The 17,767-nt window shown below is 40.9% G+C and overlaps 1 long non-coding RNA gene across 1 annotated transcript in view; it reads right to left on the minus strand.

Moving 5' to 3' along the window:
• LOC129658922 (uncharacterized) overlaps positions 1-17,767 on the minus strand; it is a 324,572-nt gene that overhangs the window by 105,064 nt on the left and 201,741 nt on the right. The window lies entirely within an intron of this gene.

Here is a 17,767-nt window from a genome sequence, read left to right on the forward strand (position 1 = left end):
AGAGTATTATTATTGTGCATCTTGAATTCCAACTGCATCAGTATTGTTGCCTCTAATATCAGTGACTTCAGGAAAACTAGTTGATGAGATAGGATTAGTTGCCTTCGCTTTCATTTCCATTTTCATGTTCCTTTTATATCTTTTGTAGTTGGTATAATGGCTTAAGCTTACTACAGTTTTTACAATGCTCCCAAGGAGAAAAATTAAAAAAAAAAAAAAAGAAGTGAAGCTTTGTCATGCAATAGGGTAGACAGACCAGGGCCTGGGACTGGACTTCTGAGAGGCAAGGCTAGGCTTGTACATTCCTGTCCAAATGTTTCGTAAGAATGAGGAGACAGGAAAGAGCAAATTGATTCCATGAACTCTATCGGTCTCAGTCAGATCCAGCCACTGTCTAGATGTGGAAAGTTCTGCACAGAATTTATACTGAAAATTGAAGGTCCAAGGCTAGAACAATCATTATCTTGGCTTAAACTTGCTCTTTGGCAAAGTCAAGCTTATCAAGTTGCCCTAAGCTGTTTTCTAAGATCTATTATGAAAAGCAACCCGAATTCCAGCCTCATTCACCTTCCACACACAAAAAGCTACAAAGTAATCACCTAATTCTATCACTTTTTAAAGACAGTCTCTATCAGTAAACATAGAAATGAGAACAAATTTCAGAATTACCCTCTTTCATCTTATTAAATCAAATTCTGAAACAAAACTAATTTGGGTCAAAAAAAAAAAAAAACACCACACACACAAACCTTTCTATTTAAAATTTTCACAACCAACTTTTCTTTGGCAGAGAAAGCTCTATAAAGACTAATGAGCTCCAGATAGTTTTGGGGGTGGTCAGCGGGTGCTCCATAGATTCTGTAATGTCCCACCTTGGATTTCCTCTTTTACTGATGTCCAAAATAGACCCATTCATCTATTTTTAAACTTTCTAAAATTAGCAAGAGAAAAGCAGAGTAGCAAGCCAGAGCCATAGGCTACTTCATTACCTGTTATTAGCCGGACAAAATAAGTGACTTTCCATTAAACAGCAGTGACAGCATGGAAGCAAGGTTTAAAGGTCAGCAGCTCCTATGATACATATCCCTAAATGTAGTTCTCTAGGGATTGTTGGAATTAACTGCTGACAAGCTAATTGCTCTTATTCCCTAATTAACCAAGTCTTGCTTCATTAGTAGCTTGTCGCAATTGGACAACATTTTCAAGGATCTAAAGATCTACCCAATAATAATTAGTAAACAACTGAAATGAAACCAGCCTCCACTTGTTGACAAGATTAATTGAATAATTATTGTTTCATTGGGGAGAAAAAGAGCAAGGAAATGGAGCTAGGGAAACCGAGCCAGTCTTTCCTTGGGCACAATTTCCTCGGAAACACACAAAGCCCTTCTATTAAGAAGAGCTGCTGAATGTGATCTATTCAAAGAATCCCAACATGGAATGCAATATTGAATTTGTTATGATTTATTGGGTTTTAACTATTTTTTAAAATAAAGGGTACTTTTTCATATATACACTTAACATCTGTATATATCGTTTAAAACACTAACCATATGGATAGATTTTAAACAGGCATCTAACAGATGCTCTACACAAATATAACTTTGCAAAAACTAATTGACATAGTGAAGCAAATTGTACCCTGAAACAACTTTTGGCAAATATCTTAGAACAATGTGTTTGGTTTAGTTTGACTTAATGGCTGTGATCTTTGAAATTGTTCAACTGATTCTTGAGTGCAACTGAGTGCAAAAAACAAAATTTTACAGCAAACTTCCATGAAAATTCTTTTTTTGTGTGTGTGGCATAATTAAGCACTCATGTGGATTTTGAAGTTTGAAAATTGGTCACTGTAGATGGTCTGTGATTTCTTTGTACTTGAGCTGTTTTTTTCCTTGTCAAAAATGATCTCAAGAACACAACTCAAACTGTCAGTAAAAAAAGAAAGAGTCCTGGCTGCCTCAGACATGATAGTTCCCTCTGGAGACCTGATAGACTGTTAGTAAAAACCCATTTTAGGAGGTCTGGAAATTTGCCGACCCCTATATCAGTGGGAAATAAGATCTCCCAGATGACAAGGGGGATGTCTACCAGTCTTATTACAGGAGAAAGAGGCACTTCTAACACTTTCTCCCAAAATGGGCTGACATTAGTAGGCGAGCTTGAAAGCTGAGGGAAATTCTGGGCAGGGAATCTAGAATTTGGGTACTCAGCCACCTCTGTTTTACAACTTTAAAGGGGCATTTACTTTATCTCAACAAATTATATAAAGCAAGGAAATGGTGACAATATGATTCTGAATAGTAGCTGGGCTTTATTGCACTGAATCCATATAAGGACCCTTCAGGTTTTCTCTTCTCCCCAGTTTATAAATGAGGACACTGGGACTGCCCTGGCAGGCTAGTGGTTAAGACTCTACACTTCTGATGCAGGGGGTGCAGGTTCGAACCCTGGTTGGGGAACTAAGATCCACATGTTGAGGACACTGAGGTCAGAAAAGGCAGGTGTCCTGTAGAAAGCCACACAGCAGGAATTGTTTGGTGAAACCATTGGCCAATAGATGCTCTACAAGAATCAAGGTTATATAGAATATAGATGATTATATATCTAGTATATCTATATAATTATATACATATAGATTCTGTTGATCCAGAATCAAACAGTACCTTTTGTAGAGATGAAAAGAAGATCAGTGTGGGAGAAGATATAAGTTAGAGGTTTAGAATTAGCAGATACAAACTATGATATATAAAACAGATGAATGACAAGTCCTACTGTATAAGACGGAGAAGGCAATGGCACCCCACTCCAGTCCTCTTGCCTGGAAAATCCCATGGGCTAAGGAACCTGGTAGGCTGCAGTCCATGGGGCCGCTAGGAGTCGGACACAACTGAGCGACTTCACTTTCACTTTTCACTTTCATGCATTGGAGAAGGAAATGGCAACCCACTCCAGTGTTCTTGCCTGGAGAATCCCAGGGACGGGGGAGCCTGGTGGGCTGCTGTCTATGGGGTCGCACAGAGTCAGACACAACTGAAGTGACTTAGCAGTAGCAGCAGCACTGTATAAGAATTGATGTTTTCAAACTCTGGTGCTGGAGAAGACTCTTGAGACTCCCTTGGGCAGAAAGGAGATAGAAACAGTCCATCCTAAAGGAAATCAACCCTGAATATTCACTGGAAGTACTGACACTGAAGCTGAAGCTCCAGAACTCTGGCCACATGATGCAAAGAGCCGACTCATTGGAAAAGGCCCTGATGCTGTGAAAGACTGAGGGCAGGAGGAGGGGGAAGAGAGGATGAGTTGGTTGGATGGCATCATTGGCTCAATGGACATGAGTTTGAGCAAACTCTTGGACATGGCAAAGGACAGGGAAACCTGGCGTGCTGCGGTTCATGGGGTCACAAAGAGTCAAATACAACTGAGGGACTAAACACCACCAACTGCAGAGCACAGGCAACTATATTCAATGTCTTGTAGTAACCTATGATGGAAAAGAATATTACAAAGAATATATGTACATATAACTAAATCACTTTGTTGTACACCAGAGCAACACAACATTGTAAGTCAGCTATATTTCAATTTAAAAAAATCAGTTCATCTGGACGAGTGAATTGCAAGTCACATTTCAGTGAGAAGCTACATCGGTCATGGGGCCAAGGCTTGAATTTGTGCTATGAACTGAAAAAGTGCTAGGGATATCTCTTCTTTGTCTATACTCATCTCCATCCTTAGATGGAACAGCGTCTCTGGCTTCCACATTAGAAGCAGCAGTGGCAGCAGTTTAAGGCAGCCTCATAGACTAGGAGTAGAAGCTGAATTTTGGTAGACAGGGGCCCAACTGTTAGGGCAAAATTCAAAAGGAGTGAGGGACAGAAAAAAAAAAAAAAAGAAACTGTAGCTGGCAGGAAAGTCCATGCGCTGGAGAGGAAAGATCAATAGGCTGGGAATCGGGAAACCTGGGTTCATTCTGGCCTTGCGTGTGTGTGTGTGTGTGTGTGCTCAGACGCTTCAGTTGTGTCTCTTTGCCACCCTATGGACTGTAGCCCACCAGGCTCCTAAGATCATGGGATTCTCCAGGCTAGAATACTGGAGTGGGTTGCCATGCCCGCCTGCAGGGCCTCTTCCTGACCCAGGAATCGAACCTGCGTCTCCCGTGGCATCCTGCATTGCAGGCAGGATCTTTACTGCTGAGCCACCAGGGAAGCCCCGTCCTTGCCTTGCACCCTGACTAACGCTGGGGAAATCATTTCACAGCCATGTTATTCTCAGCCCAGGTGGAACCAGACCATCCTCTCTCAGTAGCTGATGTTAGTCAACACAAGTATGGGAGGGCACGACGGGGGTTTAGCTGAGGAAGTCAGAGGACTAGGACACAGAAGTAAATCCTACACAGTAGACTGTTTCTGCCCCCAGATGGCAGTAACACCTTCACTGCGGAACCCTGAATCCAGCCTGCAGGTTCTCCACATGTCCAGGGATGGAGTGCCATTTCCCTCTGGGAATCCTTATTCAGAAGGGCAGGGCAGTGCCGCAGGTGGGCGGCTGGCGGTGCTATGCTCCATGACCAGAGCACATCCGGGGGCTCTGTTTTACATCTTGGGTTTCAGGGATAGCCTTCATTTGAGGGGGCTTCCCAGCTGGCGCTAGTGGTTAAGAATCCACCTGCCAATGCAGGAGACATAGGAGACGTGGGTTCGATCTGTGGGTCGGGAAGATCCCCTGGAGGAGTGCATGCCAACCCACTCCAGTATTCTTGCCTGGAGAATCCCTTGGACAGAGGAGCCTGTTGGGCTACCGTCAATGGGGTCACAAAGAGTCAGACACAACCGAAGCGACTTAGCGTGCACCACTTCATTTGCGGAAAGGACTCTCTTATTTAAAAAAATAGTTTGAAAATCAGTGGATTAGAAGACCATTAAGCTCCTTTCTATTGTGGGTATTTGTGAGTAGAGGAAAATGGAGGCTGAAAGTGAGAAAGAGGAGTTCTAATGGGAAAAGGAGTCAAACCTGATAAGATCTAGGAGAACAAATGAGCAGGCGCAGCTGCACGTTGAGGCTTTGATTGGCCCACACCCCCTGGGTCACAGCTGTAGAGGGTCTGACATCACTCTTTCAAATGCAGATACAATCTCACTGGATTAGTGGCTGGAACTGGAAGATTCTCCCTCGGGCTCCTCTTGTAAAAGGATTCAGAGAAATTCTTGTTTATAAGTGTACTTCTCTTAAAAAAGTTTTATGCAACTCAAAAGTTAAAAGTTGAAATTCATGTCCGATGCAATGTAGGAGCTTGAAGTAATTCTCCCCTGGAAAGTGGAAAATCTTTCTTTAATCCTGCTAAACTGGTTTATCCATTTTATTAATACATTGTGCTTCCTTAAAGTGATGGATGGTCGTGTTACTTAGGGAAGCCCACACTGCTGGGTTGCCCTTCAGATAGTTCATTCCAAACAGACTGCCTCAAGGGGAAAATGTCTTTTATTTTTCTTCAGAAACACTTCAGAAAAAAGAATTAAATAAATGGAAAGTGGTCTTGAAAATGGATAAATATAAGAAATGAGTGGAAATTTTTTATTATCTACTAAACAGTTTCTTCCTTCCTTCCTTCCTTCATCTCTCTCTTTCCTTCTTTCTTGCCATAATTCTTCTCAGAAACAGGGTGTGAATGATCAAAATATCACATAAAATTGATCTCTTGCAGCTCTCCAGCAGCATTAGGAAACTAATTCCATTTAGAGGCTGGTATGTTATACTAGCAATCATTGTAGGTGAAAGTTTAAAAGGACCCACTGTACTGAATAATGTAAATAAGGAAAGAGACATGAACAGAAAATGCTCATCTATGCCAGCACAGGAAAGTATTAACGGTTCAGTGTCTCCACAGAGCACTCTGAATATGGTGCTCTGGGAGGAACTGTAGGGCAAACGAAGTGTAATATGCTGTCCCTGTTTATGATCCTACTGGGACACAAGCTATAGTCACACAGGGAGATAAGAACCACCAGAGGTGGGATAGATCATTCAGTACATTTATGATATACCTACTATGGGCAGTATGATGTGCTTGGAAGTATGAAGTGGTACCGGGAAAACCAGGTGGCACAGTGGTAAAGAATCCGTCTGTAGCGCAACAAATGTGGGTTTGGGAATATCTCCTGAAGCAGAAAATGGCACCCCATTCCAGTGTTCCTGCCTAGGAAATCCCATGGACAGAGGAGCCTGGTGGGCTATAGTCCATGAGGTTGCAAAGAGTCAGACAGGACTGAGCACACACGCATACATTTCATGGAGTAGCAGTAACAATGTGACTTAGAGGCACCGTGGCAGAATTTGAGTTTGGTCTTGCTACATGGGTGAGGATGTAGTTGTACCTCAGAGAGCAAGCTGCAGATGATAAAAGAGGCAGTTACATGGGTGCTGGGTTCTGCTCCCTTGCTTCTATCTGGAAAGTTCCTTCTAACATTTACATCCTTCCTCAATTGTACCTTTGTTGATGCAACTAGACAAGAAGTACATGTGGGAGAGAGACCAAGTTCTAAGTGTCTAGAACGAATCCTTCACGTCCCCCAGGTTCCCAAGACTTTCACAGGGAGGGAACGTCGAGCATCACACAACACTCCGCATTGCCAAGCCTGCCCCGTCTGCCCTGCTGTTTGTTCTCAGCTCTGGCTAAACTCAAGTGCTTTTGGCTTATGAGCTAACTGTAGCGTGGCCACTGCAGGAGCATGCGTTAGAGCCTGCTGGATTCTCTCTGACTGCCTCATCAACTACCCCAATGTTTGAGCCTCTCGGGACCTAACATAGGTGCTCTGAGGAACTGATTTTTGCACTAATATTCTTGTTTTTATACAAAGACCAGAGAGGCAAACATAGCCCTCTGTCCTAGAAAGACTTTGAAATAAGGCAGAGTCAATAGTTAGGTTTTCAGGGAAACCCACACAGTATAACATTCTCAGGCTCCCAGGACGGCAATCTCATTTATCAGCTCAGTGCCCATGATTCTGTGTTCCATCATTAGAGCTTTTCCCATTTAACTTAAGACTCTATTCTTGGTCAAAATGAAGAAAGTTTAGGAAGTGGTTACAAATCTTACAAAAAGAAATAACACGTGAAGACGTGACTTTCCTATGAGACTGTTATTTATCAGTTATTTATACCTTGCTGCTGCTAAGTCGCTTCAGTCGTGTCCGACTCTGTGTGACCCCATAGACGGCAGCCCACCAGGCTCCCCCGTCCCTGGGATTCTCCAGGCAAGAACACTGGAGTGGGTTGCCATTTCCTTCTCCAATGCAAGAAAGTGAAAAGTGAAAGTGAAGTCACTCAGTCGTATCCGACTCTTAGCGACCCCATGGACTGCAGCCTACCAGGCTCCTCCGTCCATGGGATTTCCCAGGCAAGAGTACTGGAGTGGGGTGCCATTGCCTTCTCCGTATTTATACCTTAGCAAGAACTATTTATCCTTTCTCTTAGAGCAGGTGTCCCCTTCTCTCTCTCTCTCTCTCTCTCTCTCTCTCTCTTACACACACACACACACACACACACACACACACACACTTTAGTTTGGCTAATGGGTGGCTCACAGCATGCCAAAATGCAAAGTGCACAGGATGACCTTGGCCTGAGAGAGAAGCTGAAGTTGCCTTGGTACTTTCACAGCTGCAGAATATGTCTGCTGGTTCCTAAGATGCTGAATGAGGTGGAAACCACAAAGAGAAGTCTAAAGATCGCTGTTGTTCTTCACTTGCTCAGTCTGCAACCCCATGGACTGCAGCACACCAGGCTTCCCTGTCCATCACCATCTACCGGGGCTTGCTCAAACTCATGTCCATCGAGTCGGTGATGCCATCCCACCATCTCATCCTCTGTTGTCTCCTTCTCCTCCTGTCTTCTAGCTTTCCCAGCATCAGGGTCTTTTCCAATGAGTTGCTCTTTGCATCAAGTGGCAAAAGTATTGGAGTTTTAGCAACAGTCCTTCCAATGAATATTCAGGACTGATTTCCTTTAAGATTGACTGGTTTGATTCCTTGCAGTCCAAGGGACTTTCAAGAGTCTTCTCCAACACCACAATTCAAAAGCATCAATTCTTTGGCAGTCAGCCTTCTTTATGGTCCAACTTTCACGTCCGTACATAACTACTGGAAAGACCATAGCTTTGACAATACAGACCTTTGTTGACAAAGTGATGTCTCTGCTTTTTAATACGCTGTCTACATTGGTCATAGCTTTTCTTTCAAGAAGCAAATGTTTTTTAATTTCATGGCTGCAGTCAGCAAGGATCTGCAGTGATTTTGGAGTCTAAGAAAAGAAAGTCTGTCACTGTTTCCATTGCTTCCCTATCTATTTGCCATGAAGTGATGGGACCGGATGCCATGATCTTGGATTTTTGAATGTTGAGTTTTAAGCCAACTTTTTCAGTCTCCTCTTTCACCTTCATCAAGAGGCTCTTTAGTTCCTCTTCACTTTCTGCCACAAGGATGGTGTCATCTGCATATCTGAGGTTATTGATATTTCTCCCAGCAATCTTGATTCCAGCTCTGCTTCATCCAGCCTGGCATTTCGTATGATGTACTCTGCACAGAAGTTAAATAAGCAGGTTGACAATATACAGCCTTGACGTACTCCTTTCCCAATTTTGAAACAGTCCATTGTTCCATATCTGGTTCTAATTGTTGCTTCTTGACCTACATACAGGTTTCTCAGGAGGCAGGTAAGGTGGTCTGGTATTCCCATCTCTTTAGGAATTTTCCAGTTTGATCTGATCCACACAATCAAAAGCTTTAGTGAAGCAGAAGTAGATTTTTTCTGTAATTCTCTTGCTTTTTCTATGATCCAGTGGATACTGGCAATTTGATCTCTGATCCCTCTGCCTTTTCTAAACCAAGCTTGTACACCTGGAATTTCTTGGTTCGCTTACTGCTGAAGCCTGGCATGGAGGATTTTGAGGATGACATTGCTAGCATGTAAAAGGAGTACAATTGTGCAGTAGTTTGAACATTCTTTCGCATTGCCCTTCTTTTGGATTGGAATGAAAACTGACCTTTTCCAGTCCTGTGGCCACTACTGAGTTTTCCAAATTTGCTGACTTACTGAGTTCAGCACTTTAACAGCATCATCTTTTAGGATTTGTTTGCAGATTCCAAATGGATTCCCTAATGGATTCCCCAAATGGATTCCCCTTAGGATTGGGGACTCCAAATGGATACTTTGACTTTTGCAGTGTTTTCTGAGATATACTTTGTGTGATACTATTCAGAAAATTTTATTTCTGATGATAATTGTGTGGAAATATTTGTAAAAACACAACAGTGAAATTGATTGGTTTTAATGGCATATGAATGCCCATGTCCCTGGGAGCCTGTTCTCTCAGCAGGAATACAGTTGAAACATGGGGCAGGTTCCCAAAAGACTGCTAGACAGTGCTAGAAATTGCAACAGAAGGTAGACAGACCAAACAGTATGTGTTAATGGCTAATTTTGCCTCTCAACACACACACACACATACATTTTTACATATTGAGTTAATTTACCAATAACACCTTAGTTAGATTTTTCTTTTTCATCAGATCCTGCTGCAAATGCTTGCTTGGTCCCCAGAACCTATGTAAGCCCCATTAGCTGCCTTTCCATGGCTTCCACACAGCAGGTCAATCTATTACTTATCAGCATCATTCAATCTTACAAGAAGATCTCTTGCTATGTGGGCAGATACTCTAAATGCTGATTTCAGATCAAGGCCTGCTGTTCTGTTAGCATTTTCTCTCCATTTGCCTGAATGCAGAACCCCATAAATGAATGGAAATGCAACCAGACCTCAAAATCCAGTAGGTGAAATGACTGCTTCACGACTTTCATTTGCACAGAGGTGAAAAAGAGAGTGAAAGTGGGCTCTCAGTGAAGAAATGTACGTGTGTTACAAAAGATGCTTTTGCTACAATAGAAGGAACAACCTGGATTGACACAAGCAGATGTTGTCCTCATTAATTTTTTTCTTGAAATTCACATTTATCATCTGGAAGAGAGCAGCATGCATTTGGTTATGCCGTGCTTGCCAATGGATTTTATTTAATAGCATTTAAACAGATTAAAAAAAAAATAAAAAACTTGTCATGGCTTCTTGACTTATTTGCATGGTGACCACTCTTGGGTGGAAATTATAATTGGGTAACTATGGATTCTAATAACTTGAGCTCACTTGATTCTAATAACTTGAGCTGAGATGTTGATGCACATTCTTGTTTAAATCTGTTTCCCTCCATCCAGATCAACTTAACTTGTTGCTGAAGGGCCCTGGGGTAGGAGGATGGGTAGTGGGGATTAGGGAGGTGAGGAGGGGGTGGGGAATGAAGAAGCTAGAAGCCTTCAGCATTTTCCTTATTCTAGCACCTCAAAGTGGAAGGAGGCATGGCTGGTTTAGGAGGGCTAAGTCACTGCTTCCTAATAAGCCCAACTGTCTCCAACTGTTTGCAGCTTTCTTTAGAATGTGGGTACTTGATGGTTGGGCTTTCCTGGTGGTTCAGTGGTAAAGACTCTGCCTGTAATGCAGGAGATGTGGGTTCAGTCCTTGGGTTGGGAAGATCCCCTGGAGAAGGAAATGGTAATCCATTCCAGTATTCTTGCCTGGAGAATCCCATGGACAGAGGATCCTGGCAGGGTACAGTCCATGGGGTTGAAAAAGAATCAGACATGACTTAGTGACTAAATGACAACAACTTGACACTTCTTTATTCTGGCCAATTTAAGGGCAAAAATATGAGGTCACCTTTTCATGTTCCAAAATTCTTTGGGAATCTCCTTATTTCTCTATTTTTAAAATAGCATTAAGTATACTTGTTCCTGAGAGCTTTGCTAGAAATTGCCTTTAACAGATTTTGCTATGGTACTTTTTATGGAAGAGAGGCTTATTCTTGGTTCTCTTTTTCAACTTTCTTCTATAGGTAAGCTATCAGTTTATTGATATTCTTCATCCTCTTTGAACTTTTTCTTGAGCTATAGGTCACATATAGAGCAGTACAAAGATCTTAAACATACAGGTTGATGATTTTTACGTATGTATAAACATATGGAAGTACCACAGAAAACAAAAAAACATATATTTCCAGCACCCTAGTAGGCTTCCTCATTCCTCTCCCCAGGGTAGCCATTATTCTAATTGCTATCTTATATATTACTTTTGTATATATGATAGGACAAGATGAAGAGGACTTAGAGAGGGGCAAAGGAGGATGAAGTATGTTCCCATCTATCTAAATCCATAATGCAAGGGCTAAGACAATGATCCTGGAATGGAGGACGTGTACTGGAAAAAATAATGCTAGTCTGGAGCTAAACAAAGTACTAAATCTCTGTACAACCTTGGTGGAAATTGGAGGAAAGGAAGAGGAAAAAAATTTTTTTTAATATGAGAAAAGACTCATTTGTGAAGGGGAAAAGAATGTTGAAAGAAAATGTGTTCTAAAGAGCATTTCTTTAAAGGAAAGAGTAAAGAAAGGAAAGACCAAAGCCTTGTTGGAAAGAAAACAGTTGGTATCCACTTTTTGTGTGTTAGTTGAATAAAAGGTGCTTGCTTATGACCTCCAGGAAAGAGAAAGTGAATACTTATGGATTGGAAAATTAATACAATGGCATTTTTAAATAACAGGAGATTGTGAATGGAGGGAATAATTAAACAACAGAAAAATACCAAAGACCACAAATAGTATAAAAAATAAAATGAAATGAAATAAAAAATATGAGCATTATGTGAATAGACTGAATTCTCCATTTAAAAGCAGACTTATTGGATGTGCAATTTATAAAAAACATCCAAAAATAGTGACAGAGTTCTGGTCCTCATCAAGATGGAGTAAGCTTACCACTCTTTATCTCTTCCACTGATTCCAACTGAAAATCTGCATAGACTACAGAAAGCAATGAAGCAACTATCTGAAGAATCTGAGAAGTAAGTAATAGCAGACATATGCAAAGGAAAGTGAAAAATGACCAGTAAGGTTGAGTTTCCTGATTTTTTCCCCCTCAATAAAACATTAACAAATAAAATCCAACAACATATAAAAAGGATGTCACAATCAATGAGATTTATCTTGGGAAGGAGAGGCTAGTTCAAAGTTTCACAATCAATCAATGTAATTCACCATATTAAGATATGAAAGAAATTAAACTGCATCATCATCTCAATAGATACAAGAAAAGCCTTTGACAAAATTGAAGATCCATTCATGTTAAAAAGAAAAAAACTCTCAACAAAATGAGAATAGAAGGAAATGTCCTTAGCCTCATAACGAGCAAGATATAAGTTTATTAAAATTCATCCAAAAAGAAATGGGAAATTTTAATGGAACAATTACATTAGAAGAAATTGAGAAGGTGACTGAATAGCACCCATTGACAAGATAATGGCTAAATTATATTTAATCTTCCCAAGTTATTTAAAGGATACTAGACCAGTATTTCTCAGGCCTAAAGACTCACTAGAATCACCTGTGGAACTGTTTTTTAAAAATTTAATGTAATTGAAAATACTGTTTTCTGGTGAGTCCCAGACACCTGAATCAGAATCTCGAGGAGCCAGACCTGAACACTATTACTTCTCTAACATTAAAAAGCAGAGACATCGCTTTGCCGACAAATGTTCATATATTTGTCGTTCATATAAATGGTTTTTCCAGTAGTCATGTATGGATGTGAGAGCTGGACCATAAAGAATGCTGAGCACTGAAGAACTGATGCTTTCAAACTGAAGTGCTGGAAAAGACTCTTGAGAGTCCCTTGGACAGCAAGGAGATCAAACCAGCAAATCCTAAAGGAAATCAACACTGAATATTCATTGGAAGGACTGATGCTGAAGCTCCAATACTTTGGCCACCTGATGTGAAGAGCTGATTCATTGGAAAAAGACCCTGATGCTAGAAAAGATTGAAGGCAAAAAGAGAAAGAGGAGACAGAGGATGAAATGTTTAGACAGCATCACCAACTCAATGGATGTGAATTTGAGAAAACTCTAGGAAATAGTGGAGGATAGAAGAGCCTGGTGTGCTGCAATCTATGGGGTTGCAAAGAGTTGGGGACACAACTTAGCATTTGAGCAACAATAAAGCTCCCCAGGTAATTCTAATGTGCAAACTAGCTTTGCCAATCACTGTTCCAGTCTACTGACAAAGATGACAAATATAGTCCCCAAATCATTTTATAAAACCGCTATAATTTAATACCTCAAACCATTAAAGAAAGCTAGAGATCAATTGTCTATGGATATAGAATAAAAAATTAAAATTATTTAAAATATTAAGATATAGGATCCAATAGTATATCAAAAGATTACTTTGTTGGTGTAATGAACTGAACCATTTGTTGTTGTAGTGAATTATACTAACTTAAAGTAGAAAGATTATATTATCATATATATAAAGAAATTTGATATATTAGCATATACAAAGAAATTCTAAATAAAAAATTTTAAGATGGCATGAGAAAAAAATTATATTTGTGCTATAAAAACTTCACCAAAATTAGTTAAATACTGAAGCATAGAGCCCACTTCAATTAAATTCAGTAAATGGATTTACTGTAGCTACTGTAATCATTACTATTCAATATTGTCTTGCATATTCTGTAGCAGTATTGCTCAGTCTTTGCTGTGTACATGAGTCACCTGAAGTGAAAATGAAAGTTGCTCAGTTGTGTCCGACTCTGTGATCACATGGACTATGCAGTCCATGGACTCTCCAGGCCAGAATACTGGAGTGGGTAGCCTTTCCCTTCTCCAGGAGAATCTTCCCCAACCAGGGATCAAACTCAGTTCTCCCGCATTGCAGGCAGATTCTTTACCAGCTGAGCCACCAGGGAAGCCCAAGAATACTGAAATGGGCAGACTATCCCTTCTCCAGGGGATTTTTGTGACCCAGGAATCAAACTGGGGTCTCCTGCATTGCAGGCAGATTCTTTACCAGCTGAGCTACCAAACCTGGGGATCTTTAGAATGCAGCTTATGATTTAGTAGATCTAGGGATGGGACTATGATTCTTCATATTTAATAAGCTCCTAGATGATGCCAATAATGTTGACTGCACACTTTCAGTAGCCAGATTAGCAAATGCAATAAGACAAGAACATTGAATAATCAGCATAAACATAAGAAAAGGAAAATAAACTAGCTTTTTGCCAATTCTTTGAATTTATATTTAGAAAGTCCAAGAGATTAGAGTAAAAAGATTAGCAAAATTTAACAAGATGCCTGAATATTTGATAAATATACAAAAATAGCTTTTGTTTCTATGATAGCAGTAAGCACCTAGAAATAGAAATGGGAAATATATCCCATTCTCAATGGAAGCAATTTAATATATCTGGGAATAAACTTAACAAGAATTTCATAAAACCCAATGAAGAAAATATTACTGAAAGAGAAAAAAGTAAATCAGTAGGAGTCAGGTTTAGGGTAGGAAGAAAACAGTAGGTCTTAAACATGTTGAGTGTGTGATGCTGGTGGAATATTCAATTAGAAACATCAAGTAGGCAGTGTGATATGAGTCTTGTCTAAGTTAGGTGGATGGAGATGAAGATTTGGGGGTTGTTAGCAATGCAGATCAGGAAAGCCTTCTGAAAGATCCATTTATAGGTTTCAGAGTGTCCATGAACCTCCTAAAATGGTTTGGAAAAATTTCTGCTTGTGCATATATTTTTAGGGACAATGTCCAGAATTTTCATCAGATTCTCAAATAGACCCATGACCCAATTTAAGGACTGCTGATACTAATTGTGGTTGAGGGTATAGGAATGGGTGAAATTGCTTGGTGGAAAGATGCAGAGTGAGAAGATAACCAAGGATGGAGCCTTAAGGTAGAACAATTGTAGAGGAGGTAGAGGAAGATACTGAGGAATGGACAGGTATGTTCTAGGAAAACCAGGAGAGTGTAGTGTTATACAAATTAATGGAAGAAAGTGTTCCAAGGAGGAGGAAGAGGTTCACAGAAATCAAGTTAGTTAAGAACAGAACTCCATCCACTGAATAGCAACAAGGAGGTCATCAGTTCAGTTCAGTTCAGTGGCTCAGTCCTGTCCGACTCTTTGCGACCCCGTGAATCGCAGCACACCAAGCCTCCCTGTCCATCACCAACTCCCAGAGTTCACCCAAACTCATGTCCATCGAGTCAGTGACACCATTCAGCCATTTCATCCTCTCCTCCTGCCCATCCTTCTCCTCCTGCCCCCAATCCCTCCCAGCATTAGGGTCTCTTCCAATGAGTCAACTCTTCGCATGAGGTGGCCAAAGTACTGGAGTTTCAGCTTTAGCATCATTCCTTCCAAAGAACACCCAGGATTGATTTCCTTTAGAATGGACTGGTTGGATCTCCTTGCAGTCCAAGGGACTCTCAAGAGTCTTCTCCAACACCACAGTTCAAAAGCATCAATTCTTCAGCGCTCAGCTGTCTTCACAGTCCAACTCTCACATCCATACCTGACCACAGGAAAAACCATAGCCTTGACTAGACGGACCTTTGTTGGCAAAGTAATGTCTCTGCTTTTGAATATGCTATCTAGGTTGGTCATAACTTTCCTTTCAAAGAGTAAGTGTCTTTTAATTTCATGGCTGCAGTCACCATCTGCAGTGATTTTGGAGCCCAAAAAAATAAAGTCTGACACTGTTTCCACTGTTCTCCCATCTAATTCCCATGAAGTGAAGATGCCATGATCTTCGTTTTCTGAATGTTGAGCTTTAAGCCAACTTTTTCACTCTCCTCTTTCACTTTCATCAAGAGGCTTTTTAGTTCCTCTTCACTTTCTGCCATAAGGGTGGTGTCATCTGCATATCTGAGGTTATTGATATTTCTCCTGGCAATCTTGATTCCAGCTTGTGCTTCTTCCAGCCCAGCGTTTCTTATGATGTACTCTGCATAGAAGTTAAATAAGCAGGGTGACAATATACAGCCTTGACGTACTCCTTTTCCTATTTGGAACCAGTCTGTTGTTCCATGTCCAGTTCTAACTCTTGCTTCCTGACCTGCATATAGGTTTCTCAAGAGGCAGGTCAGGTGGTCTGGTATTCCCATCTCTTTCAGAATTTTCCACAGTTTATTGTGATCCACACAGTCAAAGGCTTTGGCATAGTCAATAAAGCAGAAATAGATGTTTTTCTGGAACTCTCTTCCTTTCTCCATGATCCAGCAGATGTTGGCAATTTGATCTCTGGTTCCTCTGCCTTTTCTGATTATATTCTTTGCAGCCAAAGGTGGAGAAGCTCTATACAGTCAGCAAGAACAAGACTGGGAGCTGACTGTGGCTCAGATCATGAACTCCTTATTGCCAAATTCAGGAGGTCATCAGTAACTGGTAAAAGTACTTGTAATGGGTTAGTTAGAAGACTTCGTTGGAAGTCAAAGCATAAGTTTTAGGATCAGCCTCAGGAGGGGAAGCTCTTCTACTGAGACAGAAAAGAGAAAAATACAAGGGTAGGCTTGGTTAGTTCTGTAGATATGAGAGTGGGAAGCTAAAGAAATTCCCATAGGATTGTCTGTTCATTCTTCCTAAAGTAGGAGATGAAGACATATCTTAAGAGTCAGATAGGAGGTTTGAGGCATGCTGCCTGAGAAGACTGATGAAGTTTTAAAAGTATTACTAATACTTGATAAGAGGAGATTGCTGGCTAGGAATATATGGCTTATAGGCAGTGCTAAAAACCAAGAGAAGATCAAAGGTCTAGAACAAGAAAGGTCATCAATATCCACTGTGATTTTATATTTTCCAGTACTGCCTGGTAGATCATGGAAGCTGAAGGTGGGGTTTCCTAGGATAGTGTGAAGGGAGGATATGGGGCAAAGTTGTTGAGAAGAGTATTATGAGAGGGGTGACATGATGGGTCCTGGGGTATAGACTAAATAAAAAATAGAGACAGAAAAGAGCTGAAGTCTGAGAAGAGGCAGAGTAGGAATGGGACACTTTAAAGAGCTGAAAGTAATTATTATACATGGGTATTGATTGGGAATCTCTGGATGAGACTTGGAGTAGAGAGGAGCATTATGATACAGAGGCCAAAAACTTTGATTAAGACCATAACCAGGCGGTTAGTAGTTAATGGTTTAGGAGGAGTTGATGATATATTAAACAACATGAATCGCAAGTGACAAACATACTTTGTAAATGTAAGGACAGGGAAATAATGGCTTGAAAAATGCACTGGTGAGTGAAATGAAGGCAGAATGCATGCCTTAGAGCTATGGAATATGGTATTTGGGAGAGAGATATGTGCTATGGCATGGGGGAATATGGCCCTTGAAAGGGCCACCAAAGAAAAAGTGGCCTTAGGAGATGCACCAAGTTTTAGTAAGCAAGGCAGTATAGAAAGTGTTCTGTGCAGCAGCTGAGAGTAAAAGGGAGCCTGTTTACTCTGGAATAAGGCACAGAGGGTTTGCAGTGGGATGGTCTGGAGGGAAAGGAGGATAGGGGCTGGGTGAGAAGAGAGAAAGCACAGAGAACAAGGGACTGAGCTGCCTGGGTAGCTGGTCTGGATTGTGTGCATTCTGCGGAGGTGACCAGGGATGGCAGGACTCAGAAGCACAGAATTTGTTGGCCTCTATGGACCTGACAGAGTCTGCCTCAGAGTTATATCAGACACAGGCTGCTTTGTAAGATAATTTTTCTCTGACAGACTGTAGCTTGTTTTGTAGATCTTAAATCACTGTATACTTGCCTAGTGTTTTCTTTAAATTATAAACATGTTCACTTAAGGCTGCCAATTAACAAATTTTGACAAAGTGTTTAAATTTTGAAT

The sequence above is a fragment of the Bubalus kerabau genome, chromosome 8 (assembly GCF_029407905.1).
Source record: "Bubalus kerabau isolate K-KA32 ecotype Philippines breed swamp buffalo chromosome 8, PCC_UOA_SB_1v2, whole genome shotgun sequence".
Classification (NCBI taxonomy): domain Eukaryota; kingdom Metazoa; phylum Chordata; class Mammalia; order Artiodactyla; family Bovidae; genus Bubalus; species Bubalus kerabau.